The 13,218-nt window shown below is 51.5% G+C and overlaps 1 protein-coding gene across 1 annotated transcript in view; it reads right to left on the bottom strand.

Moving 5' to 3' along the window:
• NEK11 (NIMA related kinase 11) overlaps positions 1-13,218 on the bottom strand; it is a 593,243-nt gene that overhangs the window by 366,782 nt on the left and 213,243 nt on the right. The window lies entirely within an intron of this gene.

The raw sequence follows: 13,218 nt of genomic DNA, 5'->3' as shown, positions 1-13,218 counted from the left end.
AGCCTCCACTAAAGAGTCACGCAAAGCCTGCACCACCAACTCCCACGCACGCGCTGCATCCAAGGCCCTCTCATTACCAAGCTTGACAGCCTGCTTCATCCGGAGCACACTCTCGCATTCAGACCACCGCAGCAATTCATTCTTCCACCTCCGTATTGACGGCCCGCCCTTGGACTTCCAATGCCATGATATTTCCCTTTGCGCCAGTATCAGGCCCAGATCAATAAATTTGCTCGTTACCTTGGTGTGTTTGGTGTGCGGGAACCAGAGCAAAAAACACGCCGCCATATCGAAATCCACCTCCCTATCGGTCACATCATTTAGGAGGTCCCCCACCTCCGCCCAATAGGCCTCCAAATGCGGGCAACCCCAGAACAGATGATCCATGTCCGCTCCTGGAGACGAACACCGTAGGCACCGAGCATCTTGTACCTGGAAGTACCGCCGTATTTTTTCGGGGGTCAGGTAGGCCCTATGGAGCACATAGAAATGCACTTGTTGAAAGCGCGCGTTTCTCGTGCCTTTCCACGTGCGCCGTAAAATGTGGCCCCACGCCGTGTCTGGGATGGGCCTGCCCAAACTCACCTCCCATTGAGCCTTGAGCCCCTGGAGCGGTTCCAGGCCCTCGTTCAGCATCCTGTTATGTAGGCATGTCACAGCCTTGAAGGTGCCCGCTGCCATCACCACATATTGGCATGCCATAGTCGTGGTCGGTTCCATGAGCCCTCTCTTCCAGTGCTTCTGTATAGCCGCCACCACCGCCGCATGCAGGAGGAACCCCCCGTCAGGCAACCCGAACTGTTTCCGAAGCACTTCGAAGGGTACCAAAGCCCCATCGATGTACAGGTCTCCTACCACCTGTAGGCCCGCCTCCTCCCAATCCAGCAATGGGGACCAATCGCCCCCATGTGGCAGGGCCGTCAGCATACCGATCGGGATTTCCGGCGCATAAGGCCGCGTCTCCTTCGCTCTCCTAAGGCTCCTCTGCCAGCACAGCCTGAGTGTCCGTTCCTCCATTGTGAGGCCCCGCAACTCAAGTCTCTGCTGCATGACGATATAGGACAGCACATGGCGTTGTATCCCCAGTACTCGGTCCTCCTCCGGTCCCCTAAACACCCTGGCCACATGTTGCGTGAGGACCTGCAGTTGCGCCGCCAAATAATATAATTCGAAGTCAGGCACAGCCATACCCCCCTCAATCTTGGGGCGAAGCAGCGTGCTCAAAGCCACTCTGCGGCGGCCATGGCCCCATAGGAAACCAATAACCATCGTTCTCAGGTCTCTAAAGATCCCCTGAGGAATCCAGATAGGCAACGTCCGGAAGTAGTACAGGAGACGGGGAAGCGCTACCATTTTTAAGAGAGCTATCCTGCCCAGAACAGTCAGCGGGAGGGTCGACCAGAAGGACATGCTGCCCCTCAGTGCCCGAATGCACCGACCAATGTTGCCCTCTAATAGGTCCGCGGTCGCTTGGTAAATACGGACTCCCAGATAGGTGAAGCAGGATGGTTCCCAGACCACCCCCAAGTCGAGGGCAGGGTTGGGCGACCCCGCTCTCAGCGGGAACACACAGGTCTTCACCCAGTTGACCTTAAGGCCCGACAGCCGGCCAAACTCTGATAACAGGTCCATCGCTCCTTCCAGGGCCCGCTCCGTATCGTCGAGGTACAGGAGTAGGTCGTCCGCATACAGCGAGATGTGGTGCTGCTGCCCGCTGCTGGCTATCCCCGCGTATTTGTCACCCGACCTAGCATGGACCGCTAAAGGCTCCATCGCCAGAGCAAACAATAGGGGGGAAAGGGAGCATCCCTGTCTCGTGCCCCTACCCACCGGATATGCCGCCGAAACCAGACCACCCAAGCGTACCCGCGCCGTTGCCGAGGAGTACAAGACTCTCGTCCACCGGCGGAACCCCTCACCAATGCCAAACCTCTCTAGTACTCCGTCCAGGAAAGTCCATTCCAAGCTATCGAAGGCCTTTTCAATGTCCACGGACAGGACCGCTTGGGCCCCGTCCCCTTCCAAGATGGCGTCCATTATCCCCACCAGGCGGCGAATATTCAGCGCCGTGCTCCTCGTGGGTATAAACCCAGCCTGATCCCTGTGCACCAGGCCCGTCATGTGTGGGGCCAGTCTGGTGGCCAGAATTCGGCTCAGGATCTTGTAGTCCACCGTCAACATGGACAGCGGGCGATAGGACCTCACATCTGTTGCATCCCTGCCGGGCTTTAGGAGCGGCACAATCAGGGCCTCACGCATGGACCCAGGCAAACCCCCCGTCTCATAAGCTTCCGTGTACACCACCAGCAGCCTGGGGGCTAGGCTGTCGACATATTGCTGATAGAACTCAATTGGTAACCCGTCCACCCCTGGCGTTTTATTACGAGCCATATGTTTAATGGCCACCCGTATTTCAGTGAGCGTGATCGGGCCACCCAACTCCTTCGCGTCCTCCTCATCCAGGACCGGAAGCGGCCTCGCCCCTAGGTACTCCTCAATTTCCTGGACCTCCACCCCCAACTGACTCTGGTACAATTCCTGATAATACACCCTAAAGCACTCCAACACCGCCGCCTGGGAATACACCATCTCCCCCCGTGCGTTGCTAATGCTAAGGATCGGGCAGCGCCTAAGTTCCGGGTTAGCAAGTCTGGCCAAGAGCGTGCCCACCTTGTCCCGTTCAGCATGCGCTCTGATGGCGTACTGCCTGTAGTCGTAACACCTCAGCCGTTCCGTCTCGGTGGCGACCAATTCCTTCGCCTCCAACAACCGGGTCTGTAAGTCCGGCCTGCGGCGCTCCAAATCCCTCAGAGTCTCTTCCGCTTTCATAAGTGCATTCAATACAGTCGTACGAGCATTCGAGAACCTACCCAGACACACCCCTCTCACCACCACTTTCATCGCATCCCATTCAGTGGACCTGCTCTTGGCCGTACCCTCGTTCTCGCCAAAGTAACGGTCGATGCCTTGCTGGACAGCGTCACTAAATACTGAGTCCTCCAGTGTGTCCGGCCGGAGCCGCCATGTTGGTATCGCTGAGCGCTCCCGCTGCCACTGGATGTGTACCAATAGGGGGTTATGATCCGAGATGGTTCTAGCCAGGTACTCCGTATGGGAAATCAACGGAGCTAGGGACCCACTACAAAGCACTGAGTCTATCCTCACATGCAGCGCGTGGAGAGCTGAATAAAAGGAATAATCCCTGGTGTCCCTGTGCTGCTCCCGCCAAACATCTAGCAACCCCCATCTGTCCTGCCAGTCCCTCCTGTGCATGGCCAACTTGCGCACCGGGGAGTCAACAAGGGGAGGGTGGGACCTATCCAGAGCCACATCTGTGATCGAGTTGAAGTCCCCCCCTAACACTACCGGGCCCGCCAGGAAAGAGGCCAAGGGCCCAGAGAGGGCATCAAAATACCGGGCCTGATCAGTGTTTGGCGCATACACACAACAGAGAACCACATCCCTTCCATACAGCCTCCCTTCCACTGCCACGAACCTGCCATCAGGGTCCACTACTTGGTTCAACACCTGGACGGTATCCCCGCCCTCACCCAAATCAATACCCCCCTGGCATATGCTGAGTAAGTGGTGCCGAACACCTGGCCCCGCCATCTTTTTTGCAACGCAGCACACTCTTTTTTGGTCAGATGGGTTTCTTGTAGCATAGCAATCTGGACCCCCCTTCGCACCAGGTATGCGTGTACTTTGTGGCGTTTGACCATAGTTCGCAGCCCTCGGACATTCCACGTCAGGCATTTCAAGTTAGGTAACGTCCCCATACCAACATCGCTCAGTCCGAGTCAAACAACGAGAGTTCACATCCCCCCCAAAGCAGTTGCCCCCCCATAACAAACCCTGAACAGGAGAACACCCCAAACCCCACTCCCCAGGACAGAGCCTACAAACCCAGTGTCAGCCCCAATCCAAACCTCGAACCAACTACCCATTCTCCTAACCTGTGGTCTCCACCACAGAAGGCCTTAAGGGCCCAAGGGGGGTGAGTTATCGCCGACCCCAGCTAGCGGAGCCCACACCCCGCGCTCTCATCCCACTCTGCGCGCTCAACCCCCCTCCCGGCAACCCACTCATCGCCAACAGGATACCGCCCTACCATTAGATCGTGTCCAAGTCCCAACACAGATTCAACCGTAAAATATCCCATCAGAGGTCTGGGGGGTCACCACCGGCCCCTTCGAGCTTTCCGCTTCTGAGAGGTCCTCTCCTGTCCTGCTGCCTTCCCCACCGGATTCCGTTTCCACCAGGTCACTGTTCTGTTGCGACCCCGTAATGGCCGCCGTCGCTGCGAGCGCATCTCTCTTTTCCGCAGCCATTTGAGCCTCCCGTTTCTCCCGCTGGCGCCTGTTGCGGGACCTGATGCGCTGCGATTGTCTGATCCGGGGTTGCTTAGGCTGATCTCGCCTACTTTGATGCGACCTGTCTGTCCCCGCTCTATACGACTCCAGCCACTGCCATGCTTCATCCGAAGTCTGGAAGAAGTGCGTGGTCTCGTCCAGTATGACCCGCAGCCTGGCCGGGAAGAGCAAGGAATATTGGATGCCCTCCTCCCGCAGCTCTTTCTTCACCGCTAGGAACGATGCTCTGTTCCTCTGGACCGCCTGAGTGTAGTCCGGGAAGATCGTGACCTTGCTGTTTTCCACCTCATACGGGCCTGACATCCTAGCCCTCTGGATGAGGAGGTCCCGGTCCTTATAGTGGAGGAGCCGCACCACCATCGGTCGGGGGGGGGCGTCCAAGCCCTGGTGGGCGAGCAGGCACCCTATGGGCTCGCTCCAGAGTAAAGAAAGGAGTAAGCCCCTCTGGTGCCAACACTGTACGAAACCAGTTCTTCATGTAGGCCACCGCATCCTCCCCCTCAATTCGTTCCGGCAGGCCTACGACCCGCACGTTGTTCCGTCTATTGCGGCCTTCGGCATCCTCCACCCGTCGTTCCAGCGAGTCCAACCGGGCCAGTATGTCCGTGATCTTGTGCTCCGCGGTCACCACTGACGGTTTCAGGTCCAACAACAGCTGATCATGGTCCTTGACCTTATCCGCCAACTTCGCGTGGTCCGCTCGCAGTAGCCCTAGTCCCGTGGCCACTTGTGCTATGTCCTGGTGCAACGCCTCCTTAGTCGAGGTGATCGCATCGAGTATGGCGTCTAGACGCCAGTTCAGCCACTGTTCCTGGTCCAACTCCGGCGGGGAAGTCTCACCCATCTGAGACGACGCTGCTAGGTCCCCCTCACCGCGCTCCGCGGGCACCAGCCCTCCGGCCGCCGCCATTTCAGGGTACTGCGTCACAGGCCAAAAAGCCCGTCCAGTTCCGGCACTCGTGATTCGGTGCCAACTCTCCGATACCGAGCAGGATCAAGTGCCACCGCCGATGCCCTCAGGTCCAATGGCCAACGTGGTGAGCACCGTTCGGCCGACCCCCTCGAAAGCCTGGGGGGGGAAGGGAGAAGATAGAGATGGCGGCCAGTGAGGATCCCCAAAGTCCGGGCGGGGCGAATCACTGTCTCCTGGCCTCCGGAGCCGTCGCATCGTCCCCAATGCCTCGATCTGTCGGCTGCAGGGTCTCCCGCCAGTCGATGCCAACTCGGCTCAAAGTCGATGTCCGGGGCCGTCCGACCTCATCGCCGCCATTTTCTTCTCACTCTCGGCAACACCTCGGCCGTCGCCCCACTCGGTCTCCTCGGGGCCAGCAGTCCCCCAGCAACTTTCTGTCCGTGCCCAGCGGTCCCCTCGCACTCCGTAGGGCAGGAGTGTCGACCTCGGGTCGCCCAGGGTGCAAAAAGCAGGAGAATTAGCGGGATTCCGCGCGGAGCTGCGAGCTCACGCCGCCATCCCGATCGGCGTCCAAGCCACGCCCCGCGCCCTTGCTGATAGACACTGAAATGAGGCAGCAGGGGGTCCATTGTGAGTTGACTGGTCAGTCACTGCCGCCTGAACCCAAACACCTCGGGACCTCTCCAGCTAATCTAAATCTCCAATAGTTTAGCTGCCTCACAGTGATGGATCTATTGGTGTGTGCCTGCAGGGGTGAACAGTGACAGGAGTGCGAAGAAAGGGACAATGAGGTGTTCAAAAACATTGCCCAAAAGCTAAAAAACTAAAGGAATGAAACAACTGTGATCTGGCCAATCAGACAGAGGCAGGGACATGAACAAGGTGAAAGGGGGGGTTCTGCTGCTGGTATTGCCTTAATGCGCACAGCAGCTCCGAGCGCCCCTCGGAATACTGGCACCCTGGGCCCAGCTCGCCCACACTACCGGCCGGCCCTGCTCACACCCTGACAAAGCCACAGGACAGGAAGACAAGTGTGGTTTGCAAGCTAGAGCTCTCGCCATTGGAACTGTCCCGCTGCCAGTTTTAGGGAAAGATTGCTGCGCCATTGTCTGTCAGAGCGCCTCACGCCCTTCGGCCAAGTTCGGCTCGTGTGTACATGGCACATTGGTCCATTTTTACAGTTATATATGGTGCAAACTTGGCAAGAGGGTATGAAAGGGCTTTATATGAGAAGCACAAGTTCTACATGAATGCATACTTTTTTGTTTTTATGGCACAGGTAAAATCCCAGCGTGGGCTCAACATCCTGTGATCCAGGGCAACTCACTTAAATGTCCTTGTGCAATAAAAAAAAAAGTCAGCTTTCGCATGAAACTTTTGCTTCTCACGTTAATGCCCTTGGGCTAAGTTCACGCTATATATAATTACAACAAACACCAATTACACCCTGCAGCTATGGGCAGAACTTGGCCAAGGGCACTGGGGCACTTACATTGAAGAAGAAAATGCTGATAGTGTACAAGGCTGCCTCGAAGCCACGCCCCTCCCCAATCAATTTGGTGAGTAACGGTACTTCGCTTTTTCCATTTAAAGCACTGGTTAACTCATTACATGAAATGAAAGGTAAACACGAAATGTTAATGTTTCCTTTTTGTAATATTTGCAGCCTCCTAATGTCAAACTACTTGCTTGACTGAAGTGAAATCCTTAGATCTTGTAGAGTGCGCACACTGACATACACACAGAAACGAGCATTCCACACGTTTCTTTTCAAATACCCTTTAAGTGTACCGATTCTCTTCCTCTATGATCTAATTTCTCTGACAAACACACAATATCAGGCAAACATGACCACATAAGCAGACAAATACACACAAGGCTCCCTTCGGATTATTCCTTAGTTGCTTCGCAGCACCAGCGACGTTGCAAATGTCATTGACAGAGCAGGGCCTGGATGGGGACTACTCTGACACTGACATGGGAGGATGGTGAAATCTCCAACATCCCGACATCCCACATCCTGTGCATAATGCAAATGAGCCGCTGCTGAATGGTTCAGCGGTGGCTCAGCTAAGGGCTAGCGAGGCGCTTCGGATGTCAAGATCTGCTCCGCTCTGACTGCCTCGAGCTCAGCAGCACTAGCAGTAATGAGCGAACATTTCTTGCGTACCGGTACTCTCCTTGGCAGTGGAGAAGTGCCGGTACTCAGCTCGCTAAAAATGACAAGTGCCGGTACTCAGTACCGGTGAGTACCGGCTCATTTAAAGCACTGCATATATCTAATGCAATAAGATAAACAGCAAAATACAAGACGGGCGGCACACTATGCTAAGCATAGATTTTTTCCAAATGTGTTTTAAGCCACGCCCCTACCTACATTGGCCACACCCCTTTGAGAGACCCCCTAGTTTTTTCATCCCACTTAAAACCTTGTGTGGGGCCGTCCAGGAGGACAGGAAGGAACATGAAAGAAACTGTCGAGGTAGAATGCAGAAATCAGCGGGATTTGAGTAATAGGCGAAAAGTGGGGGGAACAAACAAAGCGCTTCCCAATTTTTCCACTATGGGCGTAACTCGGAATTACGCTTTACGCATTACCAACATGCGCTAAAATGTTAACCTTTATTACTATGGGGCAGATTTACAATTACTGGCGCACCCCCAGGGATGCGCCAGTTATTGTGCCCCGCAGTTCCGCCACCCATGGTGCCACCGCATTTACAATGCGGCGCACCATGGGGCAAAAACGCCACAGATGCGTGACACATCTGTGCCGTAAAAGTGGCGCATTGCATCGCAAGCGCGGCGCAGCTCCAGCAATGCTCTGGGGGGCCCTATCTGTCCAATGCTGCGTCAATCCCTACGCCTGCTTCAAGCAGGCGCAGGGTTTTGACGCAGCATTGGCCTAAAAGTGACTGAATGAAATCTTGTAGATTTCACTCAGCCACTTTTAGGAGGCCTTCCTGCGCCAGAACGCCCCCCCCCCCCCACCTCCCCCGTCCCCCTGCGCCGGAACGCCTCCTTATGGCGCAGGGCTTTACAACGTGACGCATCTCCCAGATGCGTCATGTTGTAAATACCCCGCACCATGGCGCATCTTCTGCGCCACTGCTGCGTCACAAAAGTGACGCAACGGCAGCGTAAAAGAGGTGCAAGGGGCTTGTAAATCTAACCCTGAATTTCAATGGCTCTTGGTAAAGAATGGGTTAATTAATAAAGGCAAACAATGCATTATCCAACGGGGGTTCTGGCTGCATTACCGCGTCATTTATTGCATTGATTTTCCTTTCTTTCATTATAAGCAGCGTTGTTCTTCCTTCCTGCTCACCTGGCATTTCTAAAGCCCTGAACAGATAACGGCCCAGTGGAGTTTCTGTGTTTTTATTAAAATCTGCTGAATGCCTCGCGCCCGGGCTGACTTTAAATAATGCTTCCTTCCGGGCTAACGTCACGGCTCCGGGAGAAGGCTGCTTGTAGCGCTAAGATCTAATAAAGGAGAAGACAGCAAAACAAAGCGCTGGGAGATTGGCCGGCACCTATTGTGGGAAAAGACAAATACAAATAGAAAGGGAAGTAAATAAAAGCGCTGTTCAAGACACAGACAAGAAAGGAGAAGAAGTGAGGGCCGGGGCAGTAGCAGTTGACTTGACACCCTCTACTCCGCTGGCACGTGGCACTTCCTTTCCCACCGCCAGCCTCCGTGGTCATGAAGGCAGTCCTTTGCTTTGCAGGTTAGCTGCCTGTTTTGTTCAAGAAGCTTGCTTATTGGCAGCTGACAGTGCCTGACACCCACAGTGCACCAAACCACCCAGTGTACCATTATTCACCCACGTACAAACATGGCTGCCTGATGGCGGATAGTGACTGAAGACTGCAGGTGTTGTCTATCCCATGCTGCTCTGGATGAAATAAGGGGGCAGGAGGTAACATCTGAGGATCTTCTGCGGTGTTAAAGCAGGCAGATATAAAATACTGTAAATGTCAAGCTTTTTTTTACTGAATAAACTTTCTTTTCAATCACTAATATTATAAAAGTACATTATACATAAATAAATAGTACACATTTAAAATTCCTACAGTCAATTACAGTTAAAAATGCAATATAATAAAACCACCATCTGGTGCAGCAGTAATGAAATGCCAGTGCTGCAGCCATTTGAATAGATTACAACTCAGGGCACCCAGCAACCCATGGCGGCAGTATGCAAGATAACGACCGCATAAATATGCAGCAAATCACATGAAAAAAATAACCCAGTGCAGAACAAAAATCTCTACCATAGAAACATTTGCAACACAAAACATCAGCCAGTCCATGGTGGCAAAGTGCAAAAAGACAACTCTATTGAATGCCAACACAGGGGGATATTTAGTCAGAGATAATGCAGACATTCTCATTTACCATAATTACAAACTACTTTTCAGTTAAAGTGATCAGTGCATTTGTGGCTAAATGAAATTGTGCCTTTCCTCTTAATGCTCGTTCTTAGCATTGGATTAGACATACATGCCAACATTTTAGAAGAGGAAAGTGGGAGATTTTAGAAAAATAATGAGATTGCTTTTCACTCATTGACTTTTTTCAACGCCTGAATAGGGTCTAATGTCATGTATGGGACTTAGTGTGCTACCGCAGAATCGGATATCAGAAATGCAGATACATTTTTCTTTCCCCTTACCTGTCAGGAGCGCAGAGAATGCACAGGCAGAATATCTGTAACACAAATGTTGTGCACTGGTGTGCAGGAGCTGGTTACTGGCAGTGAACTGAATACTACGAGTCTCACTAGATCAGTCCCGGCTGCAGCCTGCTGAGGAATCGGGTTTTTGATTGCAGGAATCAAGAGGTGGGAGACTAGCCTTGAAATCGGTAGTCTCCCGTCTGAGGGCCCGATTCTGATGCGGTTTGGAAAGCTTCCCGACCAAATGGATTTGGGAATGGTTTCCGACCGAATTGGAGTGCGATGCATCCGGATGCTTCCAGATATGATTTGGTTGGACTCCCATTGACTTCAATGGGAGCCTTTGTTCCAACCGAATGCATAGGCTCCCATTGAAGGAAAGGGTGGCTGGGGTAAATCGGGCACCCTGTGGCGGGCACCCCCTGGTGCCTGCCACACTGTGCATGGCTGGTAAGGGGGGACCTATAGGTACCCCCATGGTCTCCATTAGGAAGGCTTAAGGTGCAGGGGGCCCACTACAGGCCCCCAAGTCTGATTCCAACTCCCGATTCGAGTCAGACGGCATGATTCGGAAAGGACATCCAAGTCCAGCATCGTACTCGGTCATTCGGAAACATAGCCCACAGAGACATACGATTCTGCTCTGTACGGCTCAGTCATTCCAAATGCTGTTGGGTTCGGATTGAGATATTCCTAACACCTAACTCACATCGATACAGTCAGCCAGAAAGACCTGATCCTGATCCGATTTGGACGCAACAAATGCTGTTAGGAGGCCTTCCTAACCGCATCGGAATCAGGCCCTGAATCGGGAGGGGTGGCATGTATGGATTAGAACACATACACGCAATTCAGATAAACAATATCCCACCGGCATTTAAACACTATACTATGTTTTAATTAGTCTTCTTTGCAGCTCTGTGTCTGGAAGGTTGACCATGTCACTAAGGTTGGAAATTGATGAGGTAGCACTGAGGAAGGTTGTAGATGTCATCAGGGGTGGATTGTGAGTGGTCATCAGTTGAACTGAGCTGGCGCGTGAGGCAGTGACAGTTGGGGAAGTTACAGCTGCTCTTAGGGCTTAGTGGTCATGTACATTATGTAAAAAACATATTTTACCTCTTTGGATGTGTCACGTCTTGGAAATTAATACACTACGCTTTATACTCTTGGTCAGCCTTATCCATGATGCCATTAGGTATTTAGCCATACCGAAAAACTACTCCTCTGCTTTTGTCGATGCAAAGGATTCGAAAACCCTCTTAATACCTCCAAGTACCCAGATTTCTGCAAAGAGGAGTAATCCATGTAACACGAAGGTTGTAGTAGCAGGGCAAAAAATATTATGTGTCAATAATTCTCGGCCGTCCATTGCATACTGGGCACCAGTCATCGGCCTCACCCTTTTCGTGCCATTTATTGCTAAACGCTTTAATGGGTAGGGTTCTGTATCTAAATTGGAGGTACAACTTGTGTGCTAGAGTGGCAACAATATCATTGATGGCGGTTCGTACCGCGCACATTATATTGAGTCTATAAAAGCTAATGACATCATTTGCTCTTTGTCACAATTTCAACGGTTATAAACTCCCAACAGTACCCTTTGGTCCTATCTCGTGGAATTGTACTCATTATCTCAGGTGAGGACCAATAGTTTTTTAACCTCAATTTCTGAAGTAGTACCTTTAAGGCTCGAAACCAGGGGATTTTTTCAGTGCACTGGGGAATTATAAGGTCTCTTAAGCCCTCCCCATAGGGTTCTAGTGCTGGAGTGGTCCGCAGCTGATGCCAAAAGGTAAGGAGTTTGCGGTCTATTCTATGGGAAATCCTTGTTTATGTTAGATCGAGATATACAGGGGACAGTGGAGTGCTCAGAAGTAAATGTCAAGCAACCCTTGGTAAAGGGTGACGTAAGCACCACAAAAAATATGAACAATAAGAAAACTGTAAGTCTTAAATTACGCAGGAAAAAGCTATTTTGCAATGAGCATTTCCTGCAATTCAGTTTATGTAAAGTACAAACACCTGGGGGCAGAGTTACGATTTTGTCGCTCGGCACAGGATGCAAAGTTACTGCTTGGAAAGAAACAGAGAAAGCATAAATGTGTCATATCCATTGGGAAATGATGCATTTCTGCTATCTCCTAGCACTGGTGCACTGTGTGCTGCCAGCACCAGCGCAGGCCACTTGCGCCATGGTGCAAGATGGTTACAGCTAGGATTGCTTTTGTGCCGGAAAGCATACCTTCCTGCACAAAAACAATCCTGAAAGGCATATTCCTCTTTCTATGTGTGATGCAGCAAGCACTGAAAGAGGAATTAACGAGGAAAAATAAAGATATTTCTCCTTGTTACACCTGCTTGAGGGAGGCGCAGGTTTTTAGACTGTACCAGGTTTAGAAGTCTTTTAAAACTGGGAATGAACCAAAATACATGGTTGGATGCGTGGGAACCCCCAGGCTCCACCCAGGTAATGCCTTCCCAACGCAAGGTAAAGCAAGGCAGAGATATGCTCTGCCTTGTGTTCATTTGTTTGCTAAACCCTGCAAAGCCGCACAAGGCCAAAAAGGATTTTGCATCGAGGTTACACCATAAAAGTGCTGCAACCCCAATGCAAAGCCTTAGTAAATCTGTCCCCAGAATCTAGGGTAGGGCAAAATCTCTGAAGTGGCAGAGTTGATTCTGTTTTTAGGTGCGGTAAACTAAATTTTGGGGTGTTGGTGTACATTTGTGTTCCCATGCCCTCTAAAATGTGATGTGAAGGTATGATCAGGTATGATGTACAGGAAATCATGATGTGAATACTATGATGTCATCTACCACAATGTAATTTCGAGACTGACCTTCAATCTAGGGTTCTAGGACCAAGGTGCAGAAAGTTTTACTGCTTCAGGTAGAGAGGCATACAATGTTAGTAAAAGTTTTCAGACCTTGAGGAGGACGCCTACCGGATCTTCGCTTGGCAAATTTCATGCATCACATTTGGCCTACCTTTGAAATTCTGACTTATCCCCCAAAAATGCATCCACATGTGTAAAAGAGTTTTTAGGGGGATGGTGTTTTGAGGAATTCAAAACATTGCTTGTGCATTGATAATCATGTATTTAAAAATTGTTGGAAGATAGATGGGTTTGTAGCGCGACTGTTATAGATTAATATCTGTGTTTTAAAATGTGCAAAAACCTTTTTGTAAAATTGTGTAGAAATGAGTGTGCTGATAACGTGCAATACATCTGCCAGTTTATGGCAT

This window comes from Lissotriton vulgaris, chromosome 10 (genome assembly GCF_964263255.1).
Source record: "Lissotriton vulgaris chromosome 10, aLisVul1.2, whole genome shotgun sequence".
Classification (NCBI taxonomy): Eukaryota; Metazoa; Chordata; class Amphibia; order Caudata; family Salamandridae; genus Lissotriton; species Lissotriton vulgaris.
This window is presented reverse-complemented; position numbering and strand designations above follow the sequence as displayed.